General features: G+C 39.5%; 1 protein-coding gene across 1 annotated transcript in view; it reads left to right on the top strand.

Annotated features, from left to right (window-relative positions):
* Window positions 1-2,024: 2,024 nt before the first annotated feature.
* The window catches only part of FGF12 (fibroblast growth factor 12), a 528,919-nt gene continuing 513,630 nt past the window's right edge, over window positions 2,025-17,313 (top strand). The window contains exons 1-2 of the mRNA XM_081831522.1: window positions 2,025-2,130; window positions 2,281-2,422. The gene's annotated coding sequence lies outside the window, so the exon portion shown is untranslated. The remainder of the gene's footprint in view (window positions 2,131-2,280; window positions 2,423-17,313) is intronic.

Raw genomic sequence — 17,313 nt, 5'->3', positions numbered from 1 at the left:
GAGAATGAGAGAGAGCACCTGAGAGGGGGGAGGGTCAGAGGTAGAAGCAGACTCCCTGCCGAGCAGGGAGCCCAATGCGGGACTCGATCCAGGGACTCCAGGATCATGACCTGAGCTGAAGGCAGTCGCTTAACCAACTGAGCCACCCGGGCGCCCGAGCATCTGGGTTTTTAAAACTGTGAATAAAAATAATGAAAATTCAAGAACTAGGAGGTTCTCCCTGTTCCCTTTCACTGTAGATAATGAGGAGGTGGCTATATAAGGAATCATCCTGGAGTAGATGGCTAGCTAGGCAGGACCCTTGCGTTCTGAGCCTGGGTCTGCTCCACTATGTGACTCTTACCAAGTCAAGTACTCTTCCTGCCTCTCCATTTGTAAAGTGGTAAATATTACGGGTGTGTCTAGATGGTTCTAAAAGTATCTTCTTTCCTGAAACTTTTGAGAGGGAAAGAACATGTAATGGGTGCAGTGTTAGAAGCAGAAATTATTTATCCAATGAAAAAGGTGATTGTTCTTAAGGAACAACTAAATCTACTCTCACCCTTATTCTACTTCCTAAACCTATCAAATTTTAAAGAAACCCTGAGTTTTGTGATTTTTTCCACATACTTACTTGGGCATGCAATAGGAGAGCCTAACCATTAGTAGACCCTAAGTTGTGTCCTCTGCGATGCCATACTTGAATGTTTTAACTCCCCAGTGCTGAACGGAGGCAGACTTTGCTCATCCACAGCAGTTCAGCAAGAGTCCTCCACTAATAAATGTCCATGTTTGGCTGAACCCTCAGGATTAATATTTGTAATCATGGCCTTAAGGCATTGGAAAATCCTAGGATGCTTTCTGAATCACCAGAAGCCTGAATTATAGTCTACCTCAGGTTTCTTGTTGGGAGTACATTTTATTGTATTTCAATGTTTTGAAAATTGGGATTAGAAGTTTACTGTGGAGGGATCTTTGTGTAATCTGGAGTGTGTGCTTAATCGGCACATCTCTCTCCTTAATCATTCCAGATAACAGTGTTCTAGATTTGTTTTTATGCCTGAGAATAAAACTTATTCTTAAGGAGAGATTATTCTCTCAGGAGAATTTGGACTACTGGGGGAAAAAAAAAAGGTAATAAGTACACATTTTTCCCCTACTAAACATTTTGCAGATATATGAAATATAGTGTGGGCTTTAAAGAATATTCTGATAGGAAAGTAGTACTTCATTTTGGCTTTGCAACCTTCCCTAGAACCTCATGCAAGAAAAACACTCTTCCTCTGCACTTTGATGAAAATGATTACATACATAGTTTTAAAGTATATATTATCAATAAGGTGAATCCCCACCTTTGGAGACTTTGCTTCTTGGTAAATTGTTGAAAAGAAGCTAAAAAGAACACCTCACAATGTCCTCAGTGGCTTTGTTGGGAGAACTTTAGAAGCGCTGGAGCCTCATGGAAAGGTTTTGAGGTGGAGGCCAAAAAGATCTCAGGGAAGCCAGCAAACTCTGAATCTGAGTAGCGAAGAAGAGGGACAATATTAACCTTTAGTAGCTCCAGGATGATTCCCACCTCATCCCCCAAAACAAAACAAAACAAGACAAATAGGGGAATGCAAAGAGTCAGGGGAAGTGGGTGGAAGAAGGGGAAGCATACACCTGGAAAGTTACTGCAGCAACTAGGAAGAGAATCCCAAATTGTGACCACTGAATAGGATTTGTAAATCTCCTCCTCTTCTCTCCCTTCCGCTTCTGAATAAAACCAAACCCAGCTCAGAGACCCTAGCCTCCTCTAAGGCTTCCGTAATCCATCCTGGAAAATCGTTTGGGATTGATGCACAATCCCAATCCAATCCATTTTCTAGTTTGCAAAGGAAAATCCGGTCCGGCGTTTATTTTTAGCAGCGCTTCCCTGTGACCGAATGCTACAGCTCCTCAGCTGGGATAACTGAGGACCGTATTGGGGAGAGAAGCGAAGGGGGCGGGGGAGCAGGAGGCGGTGTAAAGGGGAGGGGGGAGGCCCTGCGCATGCGTGCCAGCGCCCATGCAAATCTGCTGTACATCCAGAGAGCAAAGTGGGATGATCTGTCACTACACCTGCAGCACCACGCTCCGAGGACAGCTCTTGCTCGCCGCTTCCAGACCCAGGTAAAAAAAAAAAAAATGAGGGGGCACCGTGCATGCATTTCAATACCAGATGCGCGTGGCAACCTATCCCCTGTAGAGGCAATCTGCGGCTGCTAACTGTCCTTTGGTGGCTGATTGCAGCTTCAAGGTTTAAGAAATCCCATCTTTCAGGAAGCCTGAGGGGAAGGAAGGAGGTACGGGCGAAATCATCAGATTGGCTTCCCAGATTTGGGAATCTGAAGCGGGCCCACATCTTCCGGCCAACTTCCATTGAACTTCCAGCACTCGAAAGGGACCGAAATGGAGAGCAAAGGTATGTGGTTGTCCCCATCGGGGGACTTCCCGCTGCATGTGCGTGTGGCCAGGGCAGTCCTCGGCGAGGGGACTGCAGTGCTTGGGGAGCGAGCATCATACTAGGTCGATAGGAGGAGATGCTATGTCCGTTGCAGCACCAGGGGAGTGTGGCAGGAAGGCGACTTCTTTTTAACTCCCACAGCTTGGAAGACAGTGTTTAATACTCCATCAGTTGCGTAGTGAAGTGTGATGAGTTGTTTTTTTTTTTCTTTTTGGGTGGGTGGGGGGGAGAGTCTTTAGATGGTGGGGGAGGAGAGATATGTTGGTAAAGCAGTTTCTTTTCTGTAGAATGGATGGACTCAAATATATTTCATTTGCTTTAGGATTGCTGACAGGCGTGTTTGTATCTGATATCCAATAATGCATTGCTATAAAAAATGTTTGGATTTCTCCACCCCCACCCCATAAAGATGGTATTTCTGGGCGTGTATGACCACATCCTACTGCATTTTGAATATATATCAGCAGAGAAATTGGGTCTATTTGAAACAGTGTGCGTTAGAACTGACCTCTAAGGAGAACAGTGTATCGGAGTACTGCTTGGCTCCCAAGCATGATGCATTTACTAGTTCTGGACATGTATATATTAATATTCTCCTCATAAGCAAATCTGCATACTATACGCATACGAACTGGTAAATGAACTGTAAAAATCAACTTGTGATGGCATATTTAACACACATAAACAAAATGACTATTACAATTGTAAGGTTGGGTATCCTTTGGGTTTAACTCCATCTATGCAGGGTTCTTCTTCCTCCTCCTCTTCCTCCTTAAAACACCCACCAGGTTGCAAGAACCTTGAGTGATGTGGTCAGATATCCAGTAGGAACATTGGATGTATTTAATTTTGGTGAAATCAGAAGAAATGATGTCAACTTTTATGAAACTATATTCATTACCCAGAACTCGAGCAGCTATATTTGAAACAAGGTTTTATTTTTAAACCAGGAATGTCAGTCATCGTGGTAATGTGCTCAGGATCAGGGAGTGGTAGTGGGTTACCTATTTCTGAGCTGATTAATAAAAATGGAGTGTTGAATGATAGCAGGTATGTGTTCAATAAAATATTTTAACTATTTAGTTAGAAGACTTAAGTATTTGAACCTAAGTGAGCATTTATAGTATGAAAAGGACTGAATTAACATGGATTTAGATTGGTTGGCAATTTTCAAAGTTGACAAATTATTCTTACGATTTGCTGATGGGCAGTACTATGATCGACAGTGATGTACATACACGAGAGGATCCATGTTTCCATATACATCAGGCATATATTTATTAACTCTCTTGTGTAATCCATTTTTAACTGAGAAACCAGTTTTAACTCGTAGAGGTCTGTAATATTCTAGTTGATCAAGTATTTCTGGCACATAAGGTAACAGCAGAGAAAGTATCATTTTACTCTAAAGCAGTTTTTTTGTACTTAGATGACACCTGCTATTTGGTTATCAAACTTGGTTATTTGGCAAGGGTTCTTAGTAGCACTTTTACCTCCAATTTATACACTAATTCTTTTTTTTTTTTTTTTTAAGATTTTATTTATTTATTTGACAGAGAGAGGTAGAGGCACAGCGAGAGAGGGAACACAAGCAGGGGGAGTAGGAAAGAGAGAAGCAAGCTTCCCACCGAGCAGGGAGCCCGATGCGGGGCTCGATCCCAGGACCCTGGGATCATGACCGGAGCTGAAGGCAGTCGCTTAACCAACTGAGCCACCCAGGCGCCCCTACACTAATTCTTGATCCATAATATAAAGAGGATGTATCCCTTAGCGATAATTTTTTATTTCCCTTCTCTGTCTATAAAATATGCTACATGTCACTCAAAGGTCCAGGTGGTTTATATCTCAGATTGGTAACAGTAGTGTTCTAGCTATTAAGTACTGCCAGTCTTGGGAATTTGGAATAGAGAAAAAAATCTCAGAAATATATCTGAGACGAATCAGGCCAGAAGTTCTATGCCGGTCCGGAGCGCAGTGATACAGGCATGACTCACAGCACCGACCCAAAGGCAATGAAGAATTTTGCCCCAAGCCAATACTGTGGTCATTTTGCAGAGGTAGGCATAATTGGCTCAGGTAAAAGACACGCTGCAAGTCCTTATGCATTTAGTTCTTAGACTTCCTTTATAAAACTGAATTCGTCAGGTAGTGATCATATTAAGAATGGCTAATTACTTACATATTGGCTTTACTTTTCTAAGTTGATGCAAATGGCACAGCTAAAAATGGTACCTAACTTGAAATTTTTATTAGAGAAGAAAGAAGAAGAGTATCGTAAGAGGAGTGTATCCATAGCTTATTCTAATCAGTGTGTCTTTCATACTTTATGCTGTCATGTGCAAACTTCTTCCGCAGCAGATTTCAATTTAATTCTAGGAAACCATTCTCAAATGTAAGTACATATAATTTTTTTTCTACTGGAAACTCTTTTAAATAGATTCGAAGAGTGTTATTGCATGATTCAGTTGAAGGTTCAAGAGTTCTCCATTTCAGAAAAGAATCAAATGGCCCAATTAATCTTGGATCTCATTGCCAGCCTTTGACAACCTTCACATTACCTCCAGCATTTGAAAACCTTTCTTAGAACACTTGTCCAGAGTCTCCAGCAGAACTTGTTATTTACAAATAAGATAATTTTTTTTGCCTCTTACTTATTGCTTTGCATAAATAAGTACTTATTGCTTTGCTTTTGGATCACTTCCTATCATCCAGGGTAAGGAGGAGAGGAAAATAAATCAACTGACCTAGCAGTCAATCATGATCTAATTTCAGAGATTTTTGTGCACTATGATAATTAATATCACCTCAAAGATTTGGGTTGGTGCACAGTCCGATCAGCTTTGACAGAATTTGTGCCTTGCATTGGTTCACAGGCTTTGCTGTGCATTAGAATCCCCTGGCATGCTTTTTAAACATCCTCATGCCCGGCCAAACCCATCCCAGTGACATCAGAATGTTGAAGTGTGAGAGAGGCGCAGGTATTTTTTTTTTTTTTTTTTTTAAGATGCCAGGTACAGCAATGTTTGGGAACCACTCATTTAGACTCTCGATAGCCAAAATGTGATTTGAGAACTAGTCTTCTTAGAAACGCAGGATTTGGATCTTTACTCAGGGTTATTGAACCAGAATCCGATTTTTAACAACATCCCCAGGTAATGTACATGCATATTAAGTTTGAGAAGCATTGATTTGGAGTTGGGAAAGAGGTTCTTTGTCCCTCTATCTCTCTTCTACTTTTTTTCTTTTTCTGCCTGTACCACATTTTTTCTTTGTCTAGCTAGGTTCTCAACCTCAGGCTGGCATATTAGAAACACCTGTGGAGCATTTAAAGCATAAAGATGCTTAGGGTACCCCTCTAGACACTGATTTAATTGGTTCTGGAATGGGACCTTGGTGTAGGTATTTCTAAAAAGCTCCCAGGTGATGCTAATGGGTAGCCAGACTCAACCACTGGTCTAGGCCCTTGCTACTCAAGGTGTGGTCCATAGACAAGTAGCATTAACATCATCTGGGATGCAGAACCTCAGGCCCTACCCTAGACTTACTGAATCAAATATGCCTTTCAGGAAAATCTGCTGGTCATTTGCATGCACATTAAAGTTTAAGAACTACTTGTCTAAATCTTAGGGAACTGACTGTATCTAAGACTGCCACCTCAGTATAGAGGATGTGATATCCTTGAATCAGTATGGAAGCCCCTGGATATGTGATCATGTTATAGGTCTTTGGTTGCTTTTGGAAAGAATGGAGATGAGATGCAAAAGAAATTTCTTGCTTCATAGTTAGATCAGAAAATGGACTCACTTTTAAATACCTTCTCTACTTTTCCTCAAGCCATTTACTTCCAACCCCTGATTATCTTTAAACACTTATTCTGCAGGTTCAATCTGAGCTTCTGACAATGTCCCTGGTATTAACCCAGGGTAGTGTGATGTTAGACTGCTTAAATCAAGGTACATCTTAGAGGGAATATAGCCTTAGCCTCTTCCCATGGTCATATGTCCCTGTTCAACTCTTTTGAGATTCATTTTATGTACTCCTTGCTCCATAAAATCTTCCCTGACCTCCCTCACATCTAATTAGTATTTTGTTGGCATACTTTATATGACTTAAGTAATTTTTTGTCCCTCATGTAATGCATTTCCTACAATCAGCATTGCAATTTTTGTATTCTTTACTTAATTAGTATTTATTGAGCACCTGTTATATTCTCAATGTACTTACCTCTGAGGCTGTAAAAGAACACTAAGATGCAATTTCTGATCTTAAAAATATCCCTCTCATGTCTCCACTAATAGATTAACCTTCCTGTGGGCATCATCTGAACCTAACATTCCTGCAGCTACCCAGCTACCTGCTTCAGATAAAATATTTTTGTTTACCATAGGTTACGTATGTTGAATTAAATGGCCTTACTTAGTTTACCATGCCATGTTCATGCATCCAGGAGATGGTAAATTGGGAAAGGTGAAGGATGTTTGGCTACCAGAAATACTGGTTTAATTCCAGACCATAGAAGGCAGTAACCTGACCTGCTTTCTCTGTAGAGAACTGCCAATATATTCCCATTGAAGATTCAACTCTGTCCTGGGTTTCACACCAATCATTAAAGTCAAACCAGGGGCCTGAACCAATATATTTAAGACAAAGAACAGTCATTTCTCTGAAACCAGGATGGTCCACTCTGCAGGAGAGAAAGGAAATATATATGTAGTAACTAGTTTAGCAGAGCTGAGAAGTCATTTTAAGAAAAGCTATTTTGTGGTTAAAAAAGAATCCAAAACTGAGGCCATTGTGGTGGGATAAGTAAAATATAAGGCAGTAAAAAACATAATAGAATAGGCATTGGGCATAGGAGATCCCTGTTCCTACCTCGGCTCTGATATGTAACCTTGGACAAATCATTTTCCTTCTCTGAGTCTCCTGATTCTTAAATATTAAAGGAAGTTCATTTCATTTAATTAAAAATATTTACTTAGTTGCTGCCTTGTTCCAAGCACATTGTTAAATGCAGGGGATGGGGATAGAAATAGTGCATTGGTTTGCCCTCTAGAAGCTTCCAGTCTAGGGACACATGGACAGGCTCAAGAGCTGTCGATTTCCAACATGGTGTGTGTTTTCCTCATTCATTTTTCAGAGTTCTAATGGTTGTCCAGGAGGCTGGAATGTAGTCTTCCAGGGATTCGTGGCCTCTATAGAGGCACTTAACATTCCACAGCAACTGTGCCTACCTTTTGTTCTCCTGTTGGTTTACTGAAACAACATTGTGTGGGGAAAACATCTGAACTCAAGCTAAGTATCTATTCTAAAAGCTCTATGGACTGAGCAGCTACCTTGCTAGTAACCTATTGTCTGACTTAGGTGCTTATCGTGAGGCTTGTTAGCATTAGGAATGACTCTGGAGGTAGCCAGGAGTGTCATCCCCTTATCTTTGTCTTGTTAATGCCTTTAAGCTTCTGAAGTACTGTCCCTATTAGGTATGGTGTTCTGTACCCACTAAGTGACTAATCATGGTATATTGGATTTTCTGACTTGTCACATACTAGCAGCCATAAATAACATTCACGAGACACTTTGTATTCTTTCAAAGGGTTTTTAATTATATATATATATGTATATATATATACATATATATATATAATATAATCTTCCTTCAAACCCTGTGGTTAGGCATTTTAACTTCATTTGAGAGATAACAAAACAGAGGCTCAGAAAGACTAAGTGACTTAGGCAACTCATCATATCTTTGTTTCTCTGTAAAATAAGAATACTTGTAGCCACCCCAAGCCCCATACAATACTCTCATGATTATGAAATTTAACTCATACTGATAAAGCATGTAGCGTTCCTTAGAATCATTGTCTTTTGGTATTATTAGCTATGTTTGTCTTTTCATGAGAATGTGAGATCCTGGAGGGGAGAAACTGGTCCTTCACCACCTTTATAGAGTTAGCAGCAAGTATACTGCATAGACGCTCAACAGATCATCCCTGTTGACTTCTGCAAAGACTTTAATTTACTAAAAGGTATTCCTTTTATGCGTATTCTGTATTTCTTTTTTTTCTTTTTTTTTTTTTTTAAAGATTTTATTTATTTATTTGAGACAGAGAGAATGAGAGAGAGAGAGTACATGAGAGGGGGGAGGGTCAGAGGCAGAAGCAGGCTCCCTGCTGAGCAGGGAGCCCGATGCGGGACTCGATCCAGGGACTCCAGGATCATGACCTGAGCCGAAGGCAGTCGCTTAACCAACTGAGCCACCCAGGCGCCCCGTGTATTCTGTATTTCTGTAGTAATTTCTCAAACACCTGAATTTGTCTCTATTTTTCTGGGACTTAGTTGTGAGGCAGTTATATAACATCTTGTGGGTTTGGGGATGGAGATGCATTAGGTCAAGTATTATGCCTTGAATGGATTTCAAACACTGACCACAAGAAATCTGATGACTAATAGCATTCTCCATCAGAGGTACCCATCAGAATCATTAGATATGCATGGGACATGGGACTGGGATATTTAAGAAGCACCTCAGATGATTAAGGTATTCACTCTTAATTATGAATCAATAGATAAGCCACAGGGGATTAATATGAAACCATAACAGGTACCTGAGTGCTTTATTGGGAACACTGTAGGACTCCTACTGCCTGGATCTTGACTATTATTATTTTTTTTTTTAAAGATTTTATTTATTTATCTGACAGAGAGAGACAACAGCGAGAGAGGGAACACAGGCAGGGGGAGTGGGAGAGGGAGAAGCAGGCTTCCCGCCGAGCAGGGAGCCTGATGCGGGGCTCGATCCCAGGACCCTGGGATCATGACCTGAGCCGAAGGCAGACGCTTAACGACTGAGCCACCCAGGCGCCCCGTGGATCTTGACTATTATTATCTTTAGTGTTAAGAGAGTGACATGTAAACAAGAGACCTAATTCCTATACTACAGGCTTGGGATAGCAAATAGGTCAATAGACTGTGAGTGTCTGAGGCTAAGAAGACACATAATTTTCCCCAATATCTTCATCTTCATCTCCACATTAACAACCTTGCATTTAGAACATGGTGGATGTTTGTTTGTTTTTTTCCAGGATCTATGTCTATAGTTCTAATTTTAATTTGCTCCTCTCTCTAGTTACTTTTTGAAACAATCTCCGTCTCCTTGTCTTTGGGAATGTGGGACACCCACCCTCCAGTGGTATTTTGTTGCTGTGATGAAACTGATGGCACTTTGGAAGAAGTCCCAAAGGACACCTGTTGCTCCTCCACAGACCCTTTCTTTTTCTTTTTTTCCTTTTTTAAAAGCATATATTGACTTTTTAGGCAAAACAAACCCTCCGAGCAGTGATTCAGAGAGCGCAGATAATTGAAAGTGGGCTTTAAACTCTGCAAAAGAAGGAAAGGAAGCTGCTATTCTGTGGTTAGATTTTTGTTTCTCTTCTGTTTCTGGATGGCCAATAGCCTGAGAAGCTGCCCAAAGGGACTCAACTGTAGAAACAAAACAAAACAAAACAAAACAAAACAAAACAAAACAAAACAAAACAAAACAAAAACAAACACCCAAAAGCTTTCAGAGGCCATTCAGAAGATCACTAAACACACCAAAGATTCCCTTAACCAGGAGGCAGGAAGAAGCAGCAATGCCAATTTGCTGATAATGTGTCCATCTCTCCCTGCCCCATTCCTTCCTACAGTTATCACCCATGTGAAACAATTGAGTTTTTCTTCAATCCTCAAATACTGATAACATTCAAATAGGTTGAGCAAAGCTCAACACAAGGTGAATTGGGACATTCCTTTTTCAACTTTTTGGAAACCAAAATCCTAGATATGTTTCTGACTTCCAAAATAAATGACATAATTATTCTAATCGTTAAAATCTGCTAAATTTAAAATTAGATTATTTATGCAGTTTTCTCTTAAGGCACTTCTTTCATTTCAAAGTATTTTTAACATTTCTAGTACTATTTAAAATTGAATTTGATTTATGTCTTCTTCTCTGCTGGGATTTAAAGGAGAAATATTTGTTATGTGTCAAGAGAAAGGTTGCCATGTAAATCACACTTTATTTGCAAGTCTACAAATGATTTAAAACAAGATATCATGGGTACTTTTTACCTGTGGACTTTGCATCAGCATCAGCGTAAAAAGCAAAGTGATGATGCATATAGGGCAAAACCCTCAATAATATTGAGGCAAGGGAGACAACCAAACAGGAGGGGAGGTAGGTGGGGGGGATGGGCTAAATGGGTGCTGGGGATTAAGGTGTGCACTTGTGATAAGTAGTGGGTAGTGTATGTAAGTGATGAATCAGGAAATTCTTCTCCTGAAACTAATATTGTACTAAATGTTAACTAACTGGAATTTAAATACAAACTTGAAACAAAAAAATACTTTGATTAAAACAACAACACTAATATTGGACTAGATGCTAGAAAACCTGGATTCAGGTTTTATTCCCTGTATTCAGTGGAGGAACCTGGAGAACAATCACTTCCTTCTCCTCTCTGGAGCTCAGTGTCCTAAGATTTTTTTTTTTTTTTTTTAACTCTACTTGCCTATTGATTTCTACTTTCTTATTACAAAGAAACTGCTTTTCAGCTAGTTCGTATTCTTCCTTTACTTCATCCTTTTTGGACTTGAAGTCTATGGAAAATAAAACATGGTGGTCATAACTACCACATTACTTTTTAAGGACCACTGTAGGTTTGAGCTAGCTTTTTAATACTGTGAGTTGTGTGACTGACTGACGTTGCTGGGTCTATAACTGAGTTGAGCAATTAATTTGGGTCCAAGTGAGAAAGGACTAAGATGAGGAAGAGAATTGCTACCTGGCTGGCATTTGTAGATTGCATGATTGTGACCACATATAGGCCCAGGTATGTCTGATGTGAGGGGGGCTGAGGGGGCCTTGTGGCAAAGACCCTGGCTGGGGAGTCTGAAGATTTGGGCTTGAGTCCTGAATCCCACCCCAACTCATAATGTGAGTTTGAGCTGGTTACTTCCTTTCTCTGGTCTTGTTTCTTCATCTGTGAAACAAGGGTGGATTAGAGGCAAGATTCATTTCATCTCTGGGATTGTCAGAACCAACATGTAAGGTATTTATGTAGGGACAACGGTGGATAAATTCTGTTTAAGGATTTATGGTTGGTGCCTTGGTCTCTCCTTTTTCTTTGGCTGAGTGACATTTTTGCTCAGCAGATTGTACGTTATGGTTTTATAACATTTTTTTTTAACCTCACATGTGTCTTCTTTACAATTAAGATTAGTTTATTTATACATCAGTCATATGTGGAGTTGATTTGGTAGATATGGTTTTCTCCTTTCTCCCAACCTAACCAGCACCTCACCCCTAATAAAAGGAAAGACAAACAGAATAATGCAAGAAATCCAAGTGCTGAGTGTTTTAGTGACATAATAGAAGAGATTTGATTTTCTTTTAGCTCTCAATCAGCAGTAATATATTATTCAAAAATAATTGCACTCAGTCCTTCAATCTTCAAACAATTTAAAAACCTATAACTATCTCTTCTGATATTTGATTGGCTACTGATCATTTTAGATAGAAGATACATTTTTGCTTTCAGATGAAGCTATCTAAAGTCTAAGAGTTTCATGGTTAATAAGCTGAATTTCTTGATTGCACAAAGAATGAAATAGAGATGGGGTGGAATATTTAACAGGCATTAATGTGTTGATGAACGTGAGCTAGGCACGTGCTCTCTCTCTTTCTCAACAAAACAAAACAAAAAGAAGATAGGACATTTGAAGAGATTACTGTCTTTTGAAATAATGCTTATGTAGCTTTTGCTCTGTACCAAGCACTGTGTTTTACATATATTGACTCATTTAATCCTAATAACAATCCAGTGAGTCAAACCCTATTGTTATTCCTATTTTAGGGAGTGGAAAAACCAGGCATAGAGACTTTCAGTAACTTGCCCAGATCAATAGCTGGGAAGTGGCAGACTGGCTTCTTAGTCTGTGAGTTTAACCCCTATTGAACGTCTAAGGTTTATTTTGCTCTAGTCTGGTAAGTCAGTTAACCTTCCTTTGTTCCTGAAAAACTAGCCCAGCTGTGCGTACACATGTGAAATGTGTACATTTCATTAACTTTTAGGATGCCTGATCTCTGTAGGCTCAGTCTCACCCAACCCCTGGCCAATGAGAGCTGACTTAGGGAATCACTGGGAGTTCCTGCCTGCTATCAGGTGGGTATGAGAAAGAGCTCTCTGCTCTTGTATGCCTTCTGTTGACTTTCAAACCCAAGGGTTTAAGGAAGCACGGGGTTACAACTTCCTTTTTTTTTTTTCCCCTCACCTCACGTCCAATAATTGTCCTGCTTATCTGGGAAGCTCAGTGGTATGGTAGAAAGATTATAAGACATAGCAATTTGCTAATCCCTCTGACTTGGGCAAGATCTATCTCTGTGTCTTTGCCTCTTCATTTGTACCACGTCTCTTTTAAGTTAGTGGGACAAGGACGATAAAGAACCAAGCATAAAATCAGTACTCAATAATAACAGCTGTTGTTGTTGAGGTTATTATCTGACCCTTAGGCTTACTACTTCCTCTGTTCCTGAGTGGGGCTGGATTCTTATCTCAAACTCCCCACTATCATGTTAGCCTGGCTCCAGGGAACTAGATACAGCTTCTGGTGTCCTTCACACCGCAGGAACATTCCTGATACATGACAGGATTCCTACTTGCTGCTGAAAGCTGCTACCTGTCTTACTCCTAGTGCCATATTTCTTCCTTCCCCTGTCAATCCCCTCCTCCTCCTTTGACATGAGCTGTGATGGATCTAGAATTGGTTCCACTCCTCCCCACTCTTCTTTAGACTGCTGACCTTGCTGCCCTCAGGAGTTTTCTCCTTTATCTTGCCTAATTCCTGCTCACTCATTTTTCTCTGGTTGGAGACACCAGAATGCCATGCAACTGTGGTGTATGGTTCAGAATGATAGTTTTTAAGACATACTGTTTATATCACAGTATAAAAATTAAAGAGTAGTGACACTGATTGGTTAATCCACTGCCTTTTTTAAATCAGAATTTTACTAATTTGTTTCCATTGTCTGGCCTAAAGTAAAGTCCAGTTTCCTCAGGTTGTGTGGACAACCCAGTCTAAGGCTCTCTTGTACCTTGTTATTGAATATAGAAGTAAATGTGTATTTGGCTGATTCTTGAGGAATGTTAGAATAAAGGATCATGGGTAGGATTCTTATGAGGAAAACCTATAGCTGAAAAGAGTAAGCAAGATTATTCCTAGAAAATCAGCCCAGTACAACCACACTGGTTAGTTAATACAAAGTTGTTATTGATGATGTAAACAAATAATACATGTATACAAATATCTATTTATCTGTGCCATGCACATTGCTTGCCATTGGGATTAAAAATGAAAAAAGACAGTTTCTGACCTCATGGCGACCTCATAGACAAGCTTTTGAAGGTAGTAGACACAAACAGAAGTCCAGGAAGAGCTGAGAGCTGGCAGTGCTTGTGAAAATTTAGATTCAATTTTAAATTGACTTGTAATATATCTTCTGTGTGGATTTCTCTGGCTAGGTGTTAACAGGCCAGGAACCAATGACTATGACAAGGTTTCTACCCTTTGCTATCACACCAGATACAGAAATATAATCCGTGGGAATACAGAGAAGGGAGTTGGCATTTGAGCTGGGTCTTGCAGAAGGGATGGCATGGAAACATTGGAAAAGTATTCCAGGCTGATGGATTAGTAGAAGCAGAGGTATAGAGTTATCAGTAAACATGTTGCAACTAGGAAAACATTAAGTGGTTGGCTGATTTCATTCATCTAGCAAGTATTTGTCATGCTGGACACTGTTCCAGGTGCCGAATATAGTACTGACAAGACAAAGTCTTCACCCTCATGAAGCAGGTAGGTTTGGGGACAGGATACAGTGAGTGATGAATCATGAAAGATTGGGGGAAAATTGTGGAGGCCTGTTACAAATTACATAATGTAGGTGATGATAACTTACATTTCAAAAACATTAATTAATATAATTATCTTTAAAAATTAGATTCCCAGTGCTTTTAGAGTATAATTCTACTTGCAAAGCTTCAATTATTCCCTAGCTTTTCAAGAAAACATCCACTTTACAAACCTATATAAGCCTACTGCCGTGGCCAGAAAAAACACTATGATCCAGTATTTCACTCTATGATTTTTACCGGTCTCTAACGCTGAGATACTTCCCTTGCTTAATGGAACAGTGAATGTCACTTCTGTTCACTTTTGGTTCTCAGTCCCCTGAAGTTTTGTATTGAAAATTACAGATTGGCATTTAGGAGAAAGGTCCAGAGAATCTTTTTGAAATGTGTCAGGTTCAAAAATTGCTCCTTGAAGGTCTATAAATTATTATCAAGGCTCAGAATTGTGATGACAGGGTAAAAACTACACAAGTACTAATATATATGTATTTTGCAACTATGTTATATGAAACTGTTAAAACCCTTCTACCCTTAAGCATATGAAGACTCGTGTGAGAAATATGTTTGACTTCAACCTTACGATCATTTTTTCAGTGGTAAGTTTTGATTTTCTGGCTATCTTTCTTTAGAGAAGATAGGGAAATTAAAAAGAGCAGTTTCTGAACCCAGTTCTGGTTTTGATTTTTGTCTGTACAATTTCTAGCTGAAGATATTGGGTGAGGTTCCTAACCTCCTGACTGTAGATTTTATCATCTACATAATAGAGATAGTAATAGTATCTATTAAAGGAGTTGCTTTAAGGATTAAATGAGATATTATATTAAAGTGTTTTCTACACTGCCTGGCATATTTTAAGCACTCAACAAAATGTAGCTATCATTAAATATCTCAAGACTGCCTCATTATAACCTAAAATTATAGCCATGGCTTTTGCTGAGTTTGATGGATTCTGGTTTGCTTAATTATTTAAATGAATTTCAAGCGTAATATTCCAGTCTGAACCTCTAGTTTTAGCTCAACATAGAGCTGTAAAATACAGTAACCCCTCAAAAATACTGCTTTTGGATCAAAGTCTTAAAATTGTTCCAGGAAGACACTTCCTGTCAAACTAGACAGCAATAATCAATGGTTGAAATCTAGAATACTGCCTTGTATAGAGAAGGTCTCATCCTGGCTGGTGAAAGATTTATGAACAAGATTTTGAAATTGAAGGTCAGCAGATGATTTTCATCTAATAGCCATAAGGAGCAGTTAGACAGAAGGCAAGGACAGCCTTGCCTTTTCTCTGAGCAACCTCTTTTGATCTTGACTGGCCATTGAATCCTGTCTCAGTAAGGTTGTGAGGGTGTTGGGAGCACACTGCAGCTTCCTATGCTACTCATTCCTTCAAAAAGGTTTCTAGAGCAACAGAGTTATAAAGATAATACCTCATGAATAAAATTTGAGGTGATTTCTTCCTTTTTTTGTTGTTATTTTTGTCACAGTTATAGAAACCATATTATTCGAGAGAGTTCCTTGTCTCCTCCCTCATTTTTTTTTCTCCAGAAACAATCTCTTTCAACTCTTTTTGATATTTATCCTCATACTTTAAATACCATTCTATTCTCGCTGCCTCTGAATTTCCCAGCTCTGTTGTTGATGTCCTACCTTGGAAATGAACTTTCCATCTCTTTTCATGAGCCCATTCTCACCACCACAGACATCCTTTATCCCCCCATCTTCCCCAGGCTGTTACATCGGTACTTTGGTTGGATCAGTATTTAGTAGTTACATTATTACGACCTTGTAAATACTTTTTATGACTAAGCCAAGTTAAGCTATGATTATGTTTCCTTTTGTGCTTTTTCTGTGATTGCTTAGTGGAACAGTGAATTTCACTTCTGTTCACTTTTGGTTCTCAGTCCCCTGAAGTTTTTGTGCTTTTTCTGTGATTGATAGCTGTCTTGTTTTTTTTTTGTTTGTTTGTTTGCTCAGCTCTCTACATACTTTTTTTTTTTTTTAAAGATTTTATTTATTTATTTGACAGAGAGAGAGACAGTGAGAGAGGGAACACAAGCAGGGGGAGTGGGAGAGGGAGAAGCAGGCTTCCCGCCGAGCAGGAAGCCTGATGCAGGGCTCGATCCCAGGACTCTGGGACCATGACCTGAGCTGAAGGCAGATGCTTAACAACTGAGCCACCCAGGCGCCCTCTACATACTTTTTTAACTACAAGTCTCTGCCAGTTTTTCAAATCTCAAGACATTCAGTAGTACAGATATTCTATCAAGGTCATCTTCTTGAAATAATCTCTCTCTGAACTTTCTGACTTGGTTCTACATGTGCTATTTTCCTTTGATTCCCCCTGCATGGGTTTGATTCTGGAATCTTCCTTCCCAGCACCTTGGAAAATCTCTGTAGATCTCTTTGCCTAGATCTCTGGTTCTCCTGCATCCTTTGTATTCTTCACTCCCTTATTTTGGTGAAATAAATTTTCCCGTAGCTTCCTGAAAAAAGGATACATAGTAGTTAAACTTCCTGGGCCTTTGCAATATCTGAAAATACCATCATTCTTTCCTCATATTTGAATAATAATTTGGTTAGGCATAGAATTGTAAGTTGAAAATAATTTTCCTTCAGAATTTAAATGGCACCACTATAATGTCTTTTCCCTCTTTCAGTTTTATTGCTCTGGTTTGATGCCATTCTGATTCTTTATTTTTTGAACATGACTGATTTTTTCTCTTTGAAAACTTGTAGGATCCATTCTTTTTCCCGGAGTTCTGAAAATTTATAAAGATTTGCTTTGTTGTGGTTTAATATTTACCCATTATGCTGGGGACTTGGTAGCCTGCTTTAATATGGAAACTCATGTTCTTTACATCTAGAAATTTTTTCTGAATTTTTTTCTTGCTGATTTCCTAT

Source organism: Leptonychotes weddellii, chromosome 1, assembly GCF_054177405.1.
Source record: "Leptonychotes weddellii isolate Sample4059 chromosome 1, ASM5417740v2, whole genome shotgun sequence".
NCBI classification, from domain to species: domain Eukaryota; kingdom Metazoa; phylum Chordata; class Mammalia; order Carnivora; family Phocidae; genus Leptonychotes; species Leptonychotes weddellii.
Note: the sequence above shows the minus strand (reverse complement) of the source record. Positions and strands in the feature narration are given on the sequence as shown.